Source organism: Melanaphis sacchari, unplaced genomic scaffold (assembly GCF_002803265.2).
Source record: "Melanaphis sacchari strain LSU unplaced genomic scaffold, SCAv2.0 Contig0_pilon_pilon, whole genome shotgun sequence".
NCBI classification, from domain to species: domain Eukaryota; kingdom Metazoa; phylum Arthropoda; class Insecta; order Hemiptera; family Aphididae; genus Melanaphis; species Melanaphis sacchari.
Window position 1 is genome coordinate 16494932 of NW_020270366.1, and position 17970 is coordinate 16512901.

General features: G+C 25.5%; 1 protein-coding gene across 1 annotated transcript in view; it reads left to right on the forward strand.

Annotated features, from left to right (window-relative positions):
- Positions 1-3111: 3111 nt before the first annotated feature.
- LOC112603592 (leucine-rich repeats and immunoglobulin-like domains protein 2) overlaps positions 3112-17970 on the forward strand; it is a 118126-nt gene continuing 103267 nt past the window's right edge. Inside the window, exon 1 of the mRNA XM_025352244.1 lies at positions 3112-3280. The gene's annotated coding sequence lies outside the window, so the exon portion shown is untranslated. The remainder of the gene's footprint in view (positions 3281-17970) is intronic.

Sequence of the window (17970 nt, forward strand, 5' to 3'; positions counted from 1 at the left end):
TAATTATTTATTTGAAATGTATACTTAATTTAGCTTCTTTACAAAACAAAAATTAATATTTTTCGTTTAAGTATGTTGACGAAATTTTAACTTCAGTTATTAAAAAATATAAGAAGTTCGAAATTTATAGTTTTTATTTATATAGTCTATAACTATGTATTCAATACATTGTATTGTATATTACGTATAAATATTTTATAAATTTATAATATTTAATAATTTTTATTATAATACGTAATTATATTTTATTAACTGTTATATTTACAGTGTTCGTAGATTTATTATTTAATTTTGATGATTTATTTGCATTTAGTGTAAATGTATTTAATATATAATTCTATAAAATTTGATATACTCATAATAAAATTTTTATACGTTATGGAATAATGTATTTTTCTTATTTTGAAAAGTAAACTATAAAACAAATTATTATTGACTATTATCGGGTAAAAATAACAAACAAAAATTGCATTAAATCTAAATTAGGTACTACAATAAATTCAAATTTCAGCAGTTTTTTTAAAATAATGAATATTATTGTATTATGTTATACAGTATACTGCACTATGTTGCGTAATAATTACGAATTTAACAACTAATGAAACATGATATCGTATTTAAATTTGAAGTTTCCCAGAAGACTCAGAAGGAAATGGTGTAGAGATCTTCTCAATGAGTAATTAAAAAAAAAAAAAAATTATCATGCAAGGGTAGTGTAACCACTGGGTGACTCCTCCCATCACGTATTCATGTTAACATCTTCTAATATCACATATTCTTATTGTCCCTAAAGGAACAGATTGTGTTATTGCTTATATACCTTATAAATAATAAAAAAAAATTTGAAGTTAGATATAGAATATTTTAGTTTTGAAGTTAATAAAATTTAAATTAAAGTATATTTTAAGTATTAATCACTTAAAATTATTCTGAAAAAAGGTTGGATCGATTAAAAAATTAAGTATTTACTTTCAGTTTTTTTAAAAAGTGTTAATTAGTACAGATGACGAATCGCTTATTAATATATTATGCGTAGAATAAATTATTATAGTCAATGTTATTAAAGTTTTAAAACATCGTACATTTTAGTTTCCACGGTCATTTAAAAAATGTTGTTTGGTGATTAGACTAAACTTAATCTAATATTAGAATTCATTCACGTTATATTAAAACATGAAAACTGTTTTAATTATAGTTTTTATTTTATCTCATTTTAAAAGTTGCTAAAACTATTAAAAATGTGATTATGGTTTTATTTTTTGTTAAATATTTGTATGAAAGTATTACCACATAAATAATTTAAAAAAAAAACGATTTTGTATTCTAATAACAAACCAAATTCACAAAATTAATATTTCGGCACACCAATTATGTATAAATATGATATAATACATACTTGTATATGTATATTGTAAATATACAATAATATTGTTATGCATTCAATTAAACTATTAATAGTATTACGGACGATCAAATCCCATATTTATGTACTTATCACTTGACGACGAACAACACGCGCGTAACAAATATACATTCGTGTGAGTCACAGCGTGAAATCGGGATGTTTTGTGCATGATTTATAAATGGGCGTAAAAAGACAGGCTAGAATACAAAAGTGAAAATGTCAGAGAAATATTTATTTTGCTTCCCAGATAACACCGTAAGCCTTATAAAAATCAAAACCGACCGTATGAAATTTAAATGCAAATATTATCAAACACATTATCTACCATTGTGGACGTGATTTATCCAACATAATGCAGGCCACTACTAACAGCAATTAAAATCCCTTGTAATATGTTTACGGTTTATCACTTTTTAAAAATCCTAAAAAAAAACCTATTTAATTTATATTCATGACATCTATAAATACATATTTTATGCTTATCTTACCACTCTTATCGGTTTTAGATCCGGTCGACGTGTAGCAAATGAACAAGACAAAACGGTCCGTATTTGAGTGCGTTTAATATAAAATACAAATATGACATTCATTAAAAAATATACTTTGAATAAATATCGTTTGGATAATATTATTATAACTTTAAACAGGAAGACCTAGTTTTATGATATTATCATTGCGCTGTAGCAATATCTTGCTCCGTTATTCGTACAGTTGACGGTCGGAAAGTCTCGTGTCAATCACCGCGCGACTTGAACGCGACGGCAAAGTTTTTGTATCTATATTTAAATTTGATATAACTTTTTATGTACACCTTCGCGGTATAAATAAATTGTGAAAAATGCTCTAAAAACTTGAAAAATGTGCTACGAACGTAAAATAAATAAATAAATAAATAAAACTGAAGTAGACAGTATCACCCGAAACACCTTTTTAGTTTACGGGCTCACGTTTTAGAACATCTCAAAAACTATGAACCCGCATCAAAATCTCACCACTGATGATTTACAACAAATATAACTAGTGGGGGTGGGGGAGGGGTCAGAGTCCTCGCCGACATACGGAAAAATAATAATATTTTAATTAAAAGTCAATAATAATAATCGGTGTGTTCGATAGGTCGTGAAATCACGAGTCTGAAAGTCTGAAGTTCGGCGTCTGCTGTGGCGGTGGCCGCCGATGTGTCACGGGATCCGAGAATCTCGTCGGTCGGTCGGTCGGTCGGTGGGGTGCAACAATCACGTCTGCAAAACCGGTCGGTGCGCCTCGATGCGCTCCCGTCCGGCTTGCGTGCGTCGCGTGTGTTGCCACCGATTTTCCGAAACACACGTCACACACACACACACACACACACACACACACACACACACACACACACGTCGCATCACACTCGCCATGCACCATCGCGCGCACCTCGTCCTCGGCCGATCGGTCCGTCCACCGCCGAGTATCACGTTGCTCTCCCCCCTCACCACCCCTCCCACGCGATGTATTGAACGCGGCCGCGCACGCGCCGAGCGGCCCGAACGCAGCGTCAGCGGTGGCCCTGCGAAGGCCCGCGCGGGCGATTCAAAAACCGTCCCCGCGGGAGTGCAACAGGAGGGCCCGCGACGCGATTTTGGCGGGCAAAGCGCACGCGCCGACACCCGTCGCGACAGACGACCGTTCTGCCCCCAACGCGGTGGTCGGCGGCGGCAGTTGTAGTATAGCACAACAGTTGTAGTAGTAGTGACGGGTCTGATCGCGTCCGACGATCACCACTGCCGTAGCCGACCACTTGCACCACCGCCGCCGCCAACGCCGCCGCCGCCGCCGAACCACCCCTCTACTCGCGCCCGACGACCGTACCTGTTACGTACGTAATTACTTCTGTCTGGGGTGAGTTGTGCAAATTTATTTTCAAAATAAAAGTGTTCGTTTACACATACAAATGTGTATTTCCATTGAGATATATATATATATATATATATAATATATTTGTCCGTATACTAAAATCTCTACTGCACAACTATTGTGTGTATTACATAATGTTTGTCATATATGTACCTATCTATTATTTTGTATTCCCACGCGTTTTTCCCCATTGCTTATTATTTTTGTTGAACTTGAAAATTAAACAATAGTACCAAATACGGATATAATATTAAGAAATTATAAGCAATATTGTGTTAGGAATATAATTACGATATAATTAGGATTTTCATCCAGATTTTACGGCTGTTATTATTATGTGATATAATAATGACAGAGGAATTAATAAATATTAGACTTTAATTATATTGTTCAAGTTACACATAATAAATTAATTCTAATTACCAATTGGAAAATTATGCAAATACCTAAAAAAAACACATTTAAATTATCTAGAAAAATATTTAAATATATCGTAAACTTTACACTTCAATTTCAACTCTTGATTCTACTCGTTATTTTTTAACCACTGTATTTGTCCATTTTAGTATAGTAAATATTTCTCATTTTTGATAATAACGTTGTGCAAATATTTAAGTTCGTTAATTGATACAAAGTTTATGTATACTTATAAAACGATTTAACATAATTTTATAGACGTGCTATATTTATAATAAAGTTATGTCAACCGCCAGCTATATTATAACAAGCATAAGTAGGTACTATATTGAATTCTTCATCCATTTCAATCTCTGCATAATGTGGAATTGATTCTTCTAATTACAGTTTTTAATTGAACATGCTATCGCGTAATTATTCTATTTGTTAATAAAATAAATAAAATAAGATAAAACATAAATACCTCGTGTAACACTTTTTCTTGTTATAAGAAACGTATAAGTACCCATATTAAAACGTGATTTGTTCCAATAGTTCTGCATTGAAATCATCACGCCATCCCTCTATCAAATTATTCAAACATGGAATATCTTGTATTATTGATGCATTGCCATTCCACATATTGACGTTAAACATGGGCGGGCGTCGACCATTTCGATGGTTTCGATATCCAATCCACATATACTCAAAATAGTTGGTCATCGTGGATAAAATATTTTCATTTGAAAATAATAATTTATTTCAATTAAAATGAATATAAAAGTCATATTTAAACTAAACTTAAGAGAAAAATCAAAAATTAGCTGACAAGCAAAGTTCTTATGACTAAATAATATATAAATCTGCTAAAATGCTTAACTTAATTGTAATTAAGTTACTAAAATCTCACCTAACAAACCGATAAGGAATTAACTGTTTTTTATTTTGATACCATAATATGTACACATAATAAATATCTAATAGTTAATAGACTAGCGACTATTTTCAAAATATATAATGTAGATAAAATATAATATTATGTCAATCGTATATCAATGAGATTTAATAGCTAATAAGCTTTTAAAAATCAGTATAAAATGTATTTTGTTCAAAAATATTTTGATCGAAAATATTATTTCGAAGATATTTTTATCAATTACTGAAAGGAGAACGATTTTTTGGAGACTAATAGATATAACTAAACGAACTTCTGTGATTCACAGTGCCTGAGCAAACTCACGTGTAAATTGTAGTAGCGGATAAGAATGAGTGTTTTTCTAGTGTCTTTTTTATGTACATGGGTTCATATTACGACCAAATTAAAAAAAAAAAAATCGAACATTTAATACAATGCCGTATAATATGTTTGATACAATTTAACAACCATATTATAAATAGTTTTAAGCAACCAAAAATATAAAACAATATTGCAGTTATATTATAGTGACAAAAACATTTTAATCGATGATATAAGTAATTGATTATACACCCAACACACATTACGTCCTATAAATACTGGTTTATATGAGATTATTCCTATATTTCTCACCCGATTTAGACATTATATTATTTATTTTATTAGGTAAAGGTTTTATGCCACACCGTATTATTTTCTACTTGTCACATATACTATGTATAAATTATGAAACATACATGCTTGAAGATCGTTAAAAGTTAATTAGCCATTGAATAATTTAATTGAAACTTGATATGTGTATATATATATGTGTGTGTGTGTGTGTGTGTATGTGTGTAGGTATACATACCGAATTCACTGAACTGTTCACGTTTCCGGACCATTGTTCGAATGGTTAAAGGGAGTGAACAAGATCTGGTCGCCTGGTCCTCTCCTGATTTGTGTCTTCGATCGACTCATTGACATTGTTATTACATCCGTTCGTTAGTAACCCGATTCGAGAACGGCAATCATACCTATATTATTCTATTATAGAATAATAAATACAATATTACCTGATAATGCATCTAATTTAAATCTTCAATATAAGTAATGAAATTGTAGGTATATTTTATATTTAAGGGTTTTTCTTTTTTTTTAAATCTAAAATATAATGATCATGTTTTTTTTTTTTAATACCTATGAGTATAAACTTACAGCATTTTCAATATTATTTATTTTGTAATAGCAAAATGAATGTGTTATCGAATTTATATACTGTTATAAAATAAGATTATTTAGTTATGCTGTCTAAAAAATTAAAAATAAATAGTTTTCTTGATCTTTATTCTCTGAAACAGATTCGCAACTTCAATTCATTTATAATATATTATATTTTATATAATTTGAATTTGTCGACTCGTTTTTACTGTTCAAACCGTAAGCTGGGTAGTGGTTGGTGATGGGTACAGGGTAAAAAAGAAAATACTGTATCCTGTCCGGACTGAAAAACTGTGGAGTACTAAGTCTGAGTTTGTCAGTCACGTAATAATTTATATGAACAAATATAAAAAAAAATTATTAACAACATGCGAATACATATATAACATATATATATGTATTAACTTTAACCATACCATAACCAGACACACGGCTTATATCGTCTTTTACCACCCATCCATTTTATTACAACAATAATTTTAGTACTACTTTGTAAACCGTAGATTATACGCAAAATATTACATAGTGCTACATTTTTAAGTCATAATTTAACTGCGTACCTAATAAACCTGCTGTCTCTTAAAGACAAATTTGGTGATGACTTATGTATATTTTATTGTATGTTGTAGATATTGACAATCAAATATTTTTTTCCTATTCGACACGTCTTGTTTAGCATACAAATTGTTTAATTTTTTTTTTTTGGTATAGTTTACTGCTGCAGGTTTTATATAATATTGTAATACATATTAAAAAATTTCATTCCGAAAAATAAATGTCAACTTAGTAAAAATTATATTTATATATATATTTATTATCATTATTAAGTTAAATAAAAATTAATTTGTGTTTATAGATAATAATTATCTCATGCAACTAATTCATTTATAAATTTTAAATGTAAAAAAAATATCATTATTATTGTTTAAATAAAATACAAATACAATAGATAAAAAAAAATCTGTTTTTTTATTATTTGTATTAGGTACTTAAAAATCTCTAAATCCAAACCCAAATATGTTTTAACCTATGGTGTGTTATAGTTGTCTTACCCAAAAAAATGTGTAAAATATCAAAACAAATTTTAATTTTTCTCTACCAAACGTAATTACAATATACCAAATACAATTTTATTTTTAATTGTATAACTTTTAATAAGTGTGTATAACATGAATGATACCTTTTTAATAAATATTTTATTTTTGTACACAAAGGTTTTAACTAATAGACAATAATGCCGTGTATCTATAAGTTTATATATGTAGAGACTTATATAATCTTTTGAATAGTTTTAGTTAGAACACTATATGCTAATGACCTATTCGTACACACTATACTTAACATTTTGTATCAAGTATATAAGAATATGATAGGTGTGTCTTATATATCTTACCATATTATTTTAACAGAAAAATAAAATATAAATACTTACTTTTATTTATAATTTATAAAAGAAGTTATTAAATAAAAGAATACTCCAGGTCGTTGGCTGTGAATATAAACCACAATGTAATTTAAAAGTTTTATGGGAGAGGGCAATCGATTTTTTTCCTAAATAACGTTTACGATTTTGTCATTAAATGTAACTTGTTTTATATTGTATTAAACATTAATAATCAAACCATTGTCGTTTAAACAATATTCTATCAATAAAGACAGAGATTATAAGTAATTTCACTCTTACATTTATTTCAATTTGACATTTATTTTCTTCAAATTGAATTTTATGCTTTAAGGTTTATTTTTTAAGAAACTTTTAAAAGTACTTGATTTAAATTAATATAGTTGCATACTTGTACGAGTATTTGATATTATATTACTCTATGCTTATGTTTTAGAACAGTACAATTTATTTTATTTTATGACTTACGTTATATTAATAATGTACATATTATAAAAAACTCGTTTTAAAATTAACGAGTTGAAATAATAATAAAACAATTTAAATAATTCAAGTGCGAAGAAAAATATTAATCTCCATCACACATTATTTAACCAAAACTTTTATTCAATAATCAATTTAAATTTTTATTTTTAATAACGAGAAAAATATTTATACAATATGTAATTATAATAACAAAATAAATATTAGCAATAAATTTAAATTATACTATGAGTATTATTATACTTTCAGCATAATATACAACATAAATTATTTTACTATTTTATACTCACTTATCGTGTGTGTTTTGTAGTAATTTTCATACCTATATAATACTTATTAATATTTTTAAGCTCTAAGTACTCTTACATCTTGAATTTCAATACCACATTAAATTTAACAATAATTCTTTTGCTTTTAAATTGCATTTAAATTATGGAAATTGTTGCTAATAATAAAAATAATTTTACTATAATTTTAATTTTTAATAATAATACCATGTCATTTTTTTTTAATTTCGAAAATCAATAGATTAGAATATTTATAAGTCTAATAAAAAAGTATACTAGTTACATAAAAGGTTAAGTACATGAATAATGTATACTGAGTATAATAGCATATTTTATATTATGATAATTAAAATTAACAGTAAGACGGCGCAATAAATAGGCAATTACAATACATTATTATGCATCCTTACCTAATAAATAATACATAGTATCACGTCAAAATGTCCAGTGTCTCAGCATATTTACATATTCAAGATACGTAACCACCTGTCAAAATTAAAACTGATGCAAAATTTTGATAATTTAAAAATTCGCTCTTAAAAATATTTACATTTATTAAATATTGGTAAATTTAAAAATGCGATATCCTATAACTTTTTTATTCGAAAATGTATTTACATAATAATTACATAAATACATTATATTCTAAATTATCTATATTATATTATTATGAATTTAATTTCAGCAACATACGTTTTACAAAAAAAAAAAAAATAAAATAAATTATTTAATATCGTGTTGATATAATTTAATCTTGTGTTAATGTAACAAATGTTTCAAAAATTAAAAAATAAAATGCGTAAATATCAATAACGTAGTTATACTCTTATTGTTGTTTAAAAATATTGATACATAATATTATCTATATTGAATCTAAAAACTTATACTTAGATATAATTTAATCACCAGTGAAAAATAGCCTTCGTAACTTAATAGTTATTACGCTTATTCGAAATAAATCTGTAAATGGTTTAATAGAAATTTTGGTAAATCTAATTTTCTCGATAGACCCTTATCGTATTATAAGTAAAATAATAATAATATGTGTGGAATTTTGTTAGCTTTGTGACACGGTCCCGGCGGTCACACGGTGGTTTATTAAACGTAAACTGGAGAACGAACTTAGCTCTTCAAGGGTACGGAGAAAGGAGGGATTGGATCAGCCCATTTGTCGCAATACTGAACCCTTGGGTGACATAAATCTTGTACCCAGACACTAAATTTTCCCTGAAGCTACGACATTTATTATAAAAAAAAAAAAAAAGAAAAGAGAGAAATCTCAAAAACTATTTATTTAACTTGGCTAAATGAAAAGGAAAATTATACCCTTACCTTAGTCATATAATCATAAGCTGTATTAAACATTGTATTAATTAATTTTATGCACTTTTATATTTCAATTTAAATACATCAAATAAAAAATTAATAAATCAGAAAGAATTATTGTTATTTTTATATAATATTTCACTAATATAAACACTTGATACATATTTCATGATGATTTAATATACTCTAAAAAATAAGGATGACCTTGGTGAATCGCTTAATATGTTTATAAATTTCATCAATCTATAAATTGATAATGTTGAATAAAATAGTATATAACTGCTGGTTAGTAAATTGAAAAACATTGATAATTTTTCTACGATTTAAACTGTTTTAGCCAAAAATTAAAAAAAATATATGGATTAATTTATTTTACTTAATTATTTTCCTTATTTAATTGTAAGTTTTTACGAATTTTGAATTTATTTGTTCTATTCATAAACCACATAATTTCGAAAACATAGATCAAAATTAGCAAATATTTTACAAATAATGATATTATTACTTAGTAAACGGTGTATATTAACTTTGTATATTTCTTCATTTAAAATATGATTATTCGCCCTAAACTTTACACTACAATGGAATATTATCTTAATTAACTAATATTAACAGATCCATTTAGAACATTCCAAAATAAAATTATTACAATTCACATAGTCGAATTATTTTTTGTTTTAAACGAATTTCACAAGATTATCACAAATTTGTGTAAATACTTAAACCGAATACAAAATACATTTTACGAAAAATAGTTAACGTAGCTATTTTTAAATTAAATAATAGGTTTAAGGTTTATTATATACCTAAGTTCTCTTCGTGATTGTTCATAATATAATTATGAAACATGGTTTAAAACAAAGTCAACTAATTCTCCATTGTAACATAATTTTAAAAATTCTAAATTATCAGCAACATTAGATTATATTTTTTTCCAATATTAATCTACATTATAATTTCATAATGCACTTTTTAATATTTAAAATTTATGAAAATATACTGTAATATTCAAACATTAAAAAAAAACATGATATAGGTAGTATTTATATTTTCTACGTTGAATGCATAGAGTAAGAAATCGTACAAAACCGTCATATTTGAACTTGTTATACATTTATAATTATATAAGCTTTGTTGAGATTTAAGACTTTTGCACCAATGATGTATAATAACTTACAGAGAATTCTAAAAAAACATGTTTGAATTTACATTTTAGATAAGATGCTATTTATGAGTGTATAGGTGGTTTACACTTTACAGTGTATCTTTTAATGCGGATACACTTTTGGAGATTATATTGTCTGTATACATATGATAATAATTAGTTAAAGTATACCTATATAAACATTTTCCGAATATTTATTCCGTAATAAATATTTTAAGTAAATACACAAAATGTGTAGTGTTTATTAAAATTTTAATAATATTTAGTTTTAAACTGTTTAATGTAAAAGTTATAAAACGTTAACCAAATTATTTAAACACTAATGATATGGTTAATTTATATAATAATACTTTCGGATACAAATTGATATATTTAATCACTGACTTTCATTTTTTTTTTTTTTTTTTTTTTGATTAATGTAAACATATTTTCATAATTAGCGCTTTATCACACTTGCGTAATTTACACAATATAGAGAGCAGACAGATATTTATATATATATGTATAATAGCATATCTGTATTCTTGTCATATGGATATTAATAATTTATTTATATTACGACTTTCAATTTTGTTAAAAGGTACAATTAAATCAATTACAATTATTATTATCAACAATAAGTATTACTTTGCCTTATTCTGATATCTATAACAATCCAGTAACAAAAATAATTAATTTTTATGTTAATAATGCCAATACTAATATTAGTAATAACAGTATATTCGTACACATGGTAGTTGCGATTGACACATGCGTGCATTCGTTGACAAAATTAAATTATACGTTGTTTGATATTCGTATACAGACAAAAGCTTAAAAACTTATATAACTAAGAAACACGCGATATAATAGAAACTTTATTTAAAAATATAAATAAATTTGACCTATTTTTTATTTTATGAAAAAATGAAAATATTAGTATATTTTCAAACTATTAACAAAAATTAAAATATATTTATAATTTTTATTTTATTTAACTTTTAAATATTTCGTATTTTCGTATTTAAATCTCAATGCTTGGTGGTCATTTGCATTTCATTTTATTTTTATTTTTTTATTTTTTTCATAATAATACTGTTGATGAACAAAAATATTACTTCTATACTTCTAACATAAAAAGTATATAATATATAATTTTTACTGACAATACCTAGTATCTGCGCTCATTTCATATAAATAATTATATTTTTAAAGAACTTTTACACGTTTATCTAATATAATACCTTATATACTTAACTAGTATGGTTTTTCATGATTTCTTTCATTTTTTTTCAGACAATTACTGTTATTTTTTTTATGAAAAAAGAATGTAGACACTTTTACGAATTTAATAAATTATAAATTTTAAAAAACTAGAATAGAAAATTTTACATTAATTTCAATGATGATGATATATTATTTAACAAACAAAAGTTTTCAAATTTAAAAATATTAGTAAAATATATAATATATTGTAAGAATTCTGAAAATATTAATGGTATTTTAAAAACAAGGGTAATAAGTACTTTATAATAAATACGGATTCTATATGTTATATTAACCTTTATCTAAGAGAAAAGTAAATTTATAAACTACTTTTGGCCCTCGAATACATTAAAAAATGGAAACTAAAACCTTTTAAAATGCATTAAATATTAAACATTTTATAATGTTAATGATAACAGCATATTCTACATAAAAATTAAAAATTTAACATCTTAAATACATTCTAATAATATCAATATTTAAGTTTTTTTTTTTTTATTTAACCATTACATTTACGATTATGATATGTGAAAAGACCAAACGGTAATAAAACGTAAGTCAGTACAATTAGATAGTAAAAAAACGTACCAAAATGAATACCTAGTATAATTTATGTATTTGATTGCTATAAGTTAAGGTTATCTCACTAATTGGTATTTGTAGGTAACTGACACTACAAGTGTTCGTATTTAACAAACACAAGTATACTAAAATGTTCAAATGGTTCAGTATTCGATATTTGCGACTCGCTTATGAAAAGCATTTATAATATTATTTATATATTATATTTCATAAAATATATAGATCGAGCTTTAACAATGCATTTACAATTTATCATAATACAGTTTTAAGAGGACACTGATAGGTTGTTTTTCTTTTATATTTAAAATAGAATAACCATTTTGATTGTTTATTTAGACTCGCAAGTGTAATGTATTTTCTTATACACGGAGCGAATTTAATTTAAATATAATTAAAGTTGTGTTTTCTTTACAATACGGGATTTTTCAGAAACAAACATCATTAGAACTAAAAACTTTTTCTGTTCTTCTGACTACATATTTTTTAACATATGTGCATTTAGCATAAATTTCATATTATTTATGTTCATACTTTTCAGTATTCATTTTGAATACCAACTATGATTCGCTTACTAATTATAATTCATGATTTTACTACAGTATTTTTAATTAGCAATCATCTACTGTCCTCTGAGTACCAGACTGTTATTTTGAATAAGTAAATAAATAAACATATTCTAAAATTTAATTCCAAATAACTTCTTTGAATTATATTAGTTATTCAATCTCGGCGCCAGAAACTTGTAAGCAAAACTGTTTCTACATTTTTGAATAGATCATTAAGGTCTTGAATCTTGATAATTTCATATGCTTCTCTGGTTGTGAAATTGTAATAGCTTGGATTATAGTTATTTTTTAATGATTTCCTATTGAATCTACCAACAAATATTCTGATAAGAAGATAACAATTCACGATTAAAATGGTGCTTTAAAAAAACGCAATATTGTGTATTTTTTATACATGACTTAAACACAAGTAATTCTAAGGCTTAGGATCATATGCAAGATACGGTAAATGAAAATTTTGGTAAAATATAAACACAATAATACCATATATTATAAAAATAATACAAACAAAAATATGACACTGTGAATGAGAATATTTATTCCTTGAATGAAATTAGTCACATCAGAAAACATTTTTTTTTTCTTATTTATACTACAAAACACACTATATTGCCGTTGAAAATTCATATTGCTTTATTTCTTTATCATTAGTAAAAGTTACGATCATAAACTAACAATTTTTATATTGCTTAACCTAACCTATTTTCACACGTATAAAATATTTTATTTTTAGGTACACTTAAAAAAAAAAAAAAAAATTCTTATTTAAATTGAATGCACATAAAATCGCGATTTTACACAATTAACGTTTTTTATAAAGAGATGATTTGATTTATTTATTTGAAAATGGTAGAAAGTATCTAGTCTAGAACGATATTATAAATTTATATTCTATCTAAAGAATATATACAAGAAATTCTTATGAAACAATTTATAAATATAAATTATTTTCATTGATTAGTGTATAATTGTTTTGAAAAAAAAATATAAATATTACTTTTTTCAATGAAAAAAAGTATGTTTAGTTTTAAACTTATTATCATCATCAACTATTATTAACTATATAATTTACGATTAGGTATTAAATTAATGTTGTGTTGTTATTATTTCCAGTGTATTTTATTGCAAAAAAATATTTAAAAATATGCAATTATACATATAAATCCCTATAAATTAATATGCTATACATAGGTTTACTATACAATCTTATTTTATAATAATACTAACGTGAACGTTAGGCAAATTTCAAAGTACAGTGTAGTATTTTACGTGTTTTAATTTAATAAAGAAACTTTTTTATGACCATGGGAGTGCTTAGACTAACGGTGCAATATAACGCAACTGTCTACTTTTTTTATGACATGATAAAACCTCTTAAATTTCCTCATAAGTGTATATTTTGTCTAAAAAAGTACACTGCAATTCACATAATTTAAAAATGCTTAAATTGACTCCATTATTTGAAGTATAAATCACTCTAACTTCAAACATACACTATTTTAATAATAACGCTACTATCATGTAAATTAATTTTAAAAGATTATATAAGTAATGTTTTTTTCTTCATATTGCCTAGCTAAGGATTACAATTTTTTTAATAACAACGCTTCTTAAATTAATTAATAATAAAAGCTAATTATGAATAGTTACTACAGACTACAGTAATAAATAACTTTTTAAATCAATAATTTTATTGTTTTGTACAGATAACCAACATTGCATACTAATTATTTTTTAAAAGCACGTTTGTACATAAAATTAATTATCCATTTTTTTACGTAATACATTTTAAAAGTTCTTAAATACACGTATATTTGATCAGTATAGTATGAGATTAGAACTTTAATTATAAGCTATTATTATTTTATTCTTTACATCAACATTTAAATAATAATTATAAATATCAATAAAAATATTGAACAATTTTATCAATATTGTCTCATTTTATCGTAAAAAAATTTCTTGAAAACGTCTAATGTAAATTATAACATTATTTTTAACTAATGGCACTATGTCTAATTTAATGCATAAAATACAATTTTATATGATTTTTAATTGCATTTATTTATATTATTTTACACAGCCAATAAAAAATAGTAACTCTATCCCATTTATATGAATTTATATTACTCAATTACGGCACACTCAATTGAAAATTTAAATTCAATAAATAAATACAAATATTTATTCAATGCAAAAACTATGCATAAAATATAATTTAAATCAATAAATTAAAATATTTTTAATTTATTTTTGACTGAATAAATTACTAATATACTTATTTAAATTACATTTAATAAGAAAATTAAGGTAAGATTTAAATATTTATTAATTATTATATATTTATTTATTTATTTACTATTAATCATAATTATTGAAATTTTTTGAACAATATTTTCAAAATAATGAGTAAAGAAAATATTTTTTTATTAAATAATTTCTTAAATTTTTAGTTAGTAATATATAAAAAAAAAATAAATACTTGAGTCGCATGTTGATTTTTCAAGGTAAATAAATTTACCTTATTTATTATAAATAGTACGAAAGCGATGTTGCCAGGCTCAGATGTTGCATATTATATGCGGCTAAGATTGAATTGATGTAACATACATGACATTTTTACTATTATAAATAATTAAATCCGTTAATGTATAAGCTTTTAGAGTTTTAGATCGATACGATGACGACGTATATGTCATAGTTATTACAATCCTTTAATCATTATTCCAAGGAGACAAGTTTGTATAATTTACGAACAATAAGAATAAATAAAATAACTTAAACTCTCTTTTGGGTCCAATATCTGTCTTGCCGATCAGAACTGAGTAGCGTGGCATGAGGTTGTCGTCGTTGTCGTCATCACTGTATAGTCAGCCGCTCAAAATATAATTCAACCGAAATGCCGAGGGATGTTTAAAGAAAAAATTGTTCGAATATATTACCCCTTGTACTTCTCGCCTTCCCGCTGTCATAAGTTTCTTGATAAATATTTACGAAGCTACTAAAAAGCAACCACAGGGAGAGACGACCACAGTGGGAGGACGAAGGCGAAGTAAAGTCTTAGGCCAGTAGTTCTTTTTTCTTTTTTCTGTTCTTTTTTATTTTATTTTATTCTTAGTTTTCTATACATATATAATGCATTCACGGTAAAAGCACCCTCGAGAATATTCCCGAGAAATGATTTAGGCTCGAAGGCTTCCCGAACAACGTGCATTGTTCCTTTTGTGATTAAGCGTTCGCCTATAGTATAATAATAACTCGAGCGATGGTATGCGTGTGTTTGTGTGTGTATTTATATAAAACGAGGTAATAATTTTAGCGCGTAAGACAAACGTTTTCTCTGTTCGCTTTTATACAACTTAATGTACTCGTAACATATGAATTGTTTATCATGAAGTATTTTTTCACTAAATTTCCAATGACATTAAGTCTTTTTTTGTATATACTCGTATTTTCGAATCGATAATGTTCGGCGTGTGTAATATTAAATGAAATCGCCACACTAATAACAAAAGTATTGTTATTATTGCAATATTATGGTTGTTATATATGTGCATAATACACTATGATATGAATATACCGTGCGGTAGTTCCGTTCGAAAGTCGGCTTTTTACGAGCACGGCGCAGCCTTGTACCTATACGCGTATGTTATATATAGAGACGTCGACGTTACGCGCCATGGGTATATATACATTTATACGTATATAATGCAGATTATAATACCAGTTTTCGTAAAGTCTGATAATAATGTAAATAAGAGACTACGCTTTTATTGTCACACCCCGGATAAAAGGATTATTTCATAACTTTATGCAAATCCAATGTTAATATTATAATTTTTTCTTCTTTTGATTTTGCTCTTTATATTTAAAATTAATATCAACGAATTAACCCTCACCGTACACAATGACAAAAAAAAACATGCAGAATTAATAAAATATAAATCTGGAATTTTTAATAACAATCCACGTTTTACAAAATATGGTCTATCTAAAAAAGACAATACACATTATATTATTATATTACATCTTTACACGGAATAAAACAAAACAACAGTCATAGAAAGTAAAAATAACTCATGACGTGCAATATATTAAAATAATCGTAACACAAAATGCGTCATCCACATTATTATTAAAACACTTAAATATTATTACACAAACAATATATTAAATAATTTTGGTTTCATACTATACTAAATTATAGAAATAGGTAACAACTATTGAAAAAATGATCTAATTGATCTCAAGTATAGACATAATATAAAATATTCAAATACATTTACTAAATTATAATCGTGTCCACCGGTAGATTTAAAACAGATTGGTACATTTATTTTGGTTGAAATAACTGACTGTTTTCACTCTTATGTATCTATAATTATTATTATTTTCAAGCAAAGATATCCGTTGCGCCTTATAATAATAATAATATTATTATTATTATTATTATTATTATAAATCGTCTAAAATTGAATTAAACATGTGAATATCATAAATCCCGTATATTAACTTTAACGACGAAAATTTTGTACAACGTCAAAACGTAATTAAAACGTAACGTTTTAGGTTTGGTAGAATTCCATGGTTAAATGATAGTAACGCATGTGCTATAGTTTTAGATATAGTTATTTTATTTTGAATGAAAGTTTTCAATAGTTATATTAAGTTCTAATAATGTTGACGTGTATGTATTGAATAAATATGTATAATTCGCTATAGGTTATTCCTATAGCTTCTAGCACTTCCTAGTGGTAGGTCATTCAATAGTTTTGAAATTGAATTACATCGAAATGATTTTAATCAGCACACCGTGACGTATAGTATCGTTATTAAGACTATTTTATGTATTTACGGTATTTTAATTTCTTTAAGTTTATTCAAATTTTATATTTTTATCGAATAATAAAATAAACTGTATCAATATAGTTATCGATTAAACAATATTCTTTTGTTATTATTTTAATAACTACAGAGAATCGACATAATAAAACTTTAAAAGTAAATTGGAGAATATACTTGCATTATATAATATTATGTATGCATATCATACGAAAACAACAAAATAATAATCAGTGCTTATTCTGTATTATAGTTGTTATTGTAA